Genomic DNA, 3,087 nt, shown 5'->3' with positions numbered 1-3,087 from the left:
TATTATTTATATTTAAATCGTATTTCTTATAATCTAGCGGTTCGGCAAAATAAATCGATAGAATAAGTACTAGGCTTACAAAGAATAAGTCCTGGGGTGATTTGCTCGACTAATTTATCCTCATTGGGTTTCCTTTGAGGCAACCATCTTTTTGGGAGGAGTGGCCCTACTTTGCAACGCATGCACGAAGTTTCCTTAGCATACTTAAAGTAAGCTTTAGGGTTTGCTTTTATATGTTCTATAACCCAGGATTTATTGTCCGCTCGTTCTTTTTCATGAGAGCATTCCAGATATTTCTCAATCACTAGCAGTGCTGTTTCCAGGCGAGATTTTTCACTGCCATTGAGTTCTCTATTGAGACCGTTTGCATTCTTTGTATGCACTTCTAATCTGGAGCATTTGCTAGGCGATACGTTGCACAATTAGTGTGTCACACACCGAGTCTGAGGGTGACAAAATTTTCTGATGCGTGAGATCTTCACAGATGTGAATTGCAACTTCTCTGTCACCTTCTAGCGCAACATAATTTCTATGTGTATTTCTGCATGTGCTTGTTTGAACAAATTCGTAATAAAACAATTCGAAACACAGTAAAAAGAGAAGAAAAGAAAAATAGAGCAAGAAAGGGTGAAAAAAAAAAATGAATAATGATTCAACAGATTATTAATTCATTTTCTCAAATATTTATTTTTTGCAATTTATTTTAAGGGCGTCGCAGCTCTTCAGCATACCACGCGTTTTCCCCTCCATACAAAGTAGTAATTACAGCCATAGCAATAATCGGGTCTGAAACAGAGATAAAGAAATTGATAGAATATTCTATTTTATTTTTATACAGAACGAAACGTTTGAAAAGAATCAGCCGTAGCAGGGTTAGTATTTTACCGCAAATCAACTTTATCTTCTTAAGGTTTACATGTACACGGCTGCATTTTATCGTTATAGTGGTGAGAATTATCTACGAATTAGCTAGAATTACCTAGAAAGTTCCTGGCTTTAAGGGTATTACGAAAGGTCTGGTTGGAGCCCCAGCATTCCGAGTCCTTTTTACAGGGCTTAGAAAAACTGAACGACTATTACAATAAAAGCGTAAATTTGAGTGGGGAATATGTTGAATAAAATAATAATTAACTGATCCTTCTGTATTCTCTTTTACTCAAAGCCAGGAACGTCTCTGCAAACCCTCGTATTTGTTGCCAGATTGTTTCGTTCGATTTCTTTTTTTTTTTTTTTTTTCTTCGATTTAGTTTACTCTTTTCAAGTTTAATTTGAATGAAAACGAAAATCCTGTTTAATCGGAGCGTTTGATGATTTTTTTCTTTTAACTCTCTTCTAGTTCGATAAGATTTGTTCATGTGTTTTTTTAAGTATGAATATATTTTATCCCCTCTATACAACTCTCCAACCTCTATTCCTGTGAAGGGCGTGGAGGTTAGAGTCTTCAGAGACCTCTTCCATACAAACCTGCTTAGATAAAAGCAACGTTGCAAGAGTATCCAGGAAATTGAAACAGACATGACTCGGGGGATGAAGGGCTTTCTTTAGGGAGGCGGGATACATAGGTAAAGACGAATGGGCAAGAATACAAATAGACAGACGCACAAAAGGAAGTTTTCTATGGCCTATACTCCAAAGAAAACGAAGATTTTAGTATGTATGTAAGTAAGTTGTAAGTTAGTAAATATTTCAGACGATATAACTACTCGGCCGATATGCTAAATAGCGATTCTGCCATAGAATGTCTGCAATGTTGTGATTATAGCATTAAAAGTTCTCGAAACTGATTGGTTTTTACGTAGACAAGATCACATTCATGATTTAATCTTATTATTATTATTTGGTAATAATACTAATCCGACCATAGAAACGAACAAGATTTCAGTCCGTTTTACGTTTGTTAGTTCTGTTTCACTTACGAGACAATAAGAAGGAAGAAAGTTATTAAACGGTTAGTAGTGAATGTGTGACAGTAGGAGACATAAAATGACAACGCTTTGGAAGGTTAGATGCTTATTACGCTGGTCAGGGCATTGAACTACAGAGAGAAAATTGGAGAGTGATAGTGGGAGAATTAAAACGACAGTGATTTAAAAGGCGAGATGTTTATTATAAGATGTTTATTACATGGGTCGGAGTGATAAACTCTAAGTGAGCGGTAGCTTGAGAATTAAAATGAGAATTATTTAATGCAGTGGGAGTTGTATGGGCCGTAGTGGTAGGTTAAGAATCGAGACAGAACCGGGCAGTATAAGTGTCAAAACAACCAAACTGATATAAAAGGCGATGACGTCATTAGCTGTCATATAAAGATAGAGTTCGGTTAAATAGCCGACCTTAGCTTGAAATTACAGATTGAAGGCTACGAAGGTGAAAGAAATGTCGAAACGCCATTGCAGAGAATGTTGTAACTGAGGAATTATTACAAGAAATACATTTAATACTAATATTTGTTCTTATAATTCCTCACATAATCAAATATAATAACAAAGCTGCCACATCTGAACATTCAAAAATGCAACACATCTCCGCGCCATATATACATTGAAGCAACTGGGATTGCATTCCATGCTGTTTCTCTATACACTAATAGAAAGTGTCGACGTCTTTTTAGTTAATTCATCCTAAATGAAGTTATAGAATATTAGAAAATGAAGCATAAATCGGGTAAACTATGCATACGGAAATAAACGTCATTACATTTGTTAAGTACTATGATAAACTCTCCTATGAATGACCGAACGTATATCAACAGACTTCCACAAATATTTTAGTGATATTTAAATTTGTGTTTAACAATTTATCGCTAAAATATACGATTATAAACTGATGTTGCTCTAAATAATTTTCTGCCTTAAATAATCTTTTCTACTCTAGGCACAAACACCGAAATTCTTAGAGAGGGGGCTAGTATGCAACTGGTACTTAAATTATCGACCCCCGATATGATGAAAGGCATAGTTGACCTCGGCGGAATTTGAACTCGGAGCATAAAGACACGAAATACCGCTAAGCATTTCGCCCGGCGTATTAACGTTTCTTATTTATTTATAGCCCACAAGGGGCTAAACATAGAGGGGACAAACAAGG

The sequence above is a fragment of the Octopus bimaculoides genome, chromosome 21, assembly GCF_001194135.2.
Source record: "Octopus bimaculoides isolate UCB-OBI-ISO-001 chromosome 21, ASM119413v2, whole genome shotgun sequence".
Lineage (NCBI taxonomy): Eukaryota > Metazoa > Mollusca > Cephalopoda > Octopoda > Octopodidae > Octopus > Octopus bimaculoides.
The sequence above is the reverse complement of the archived record's forward strand: the minus strand, read 5'-3'. Positions refer to the sequence as shown.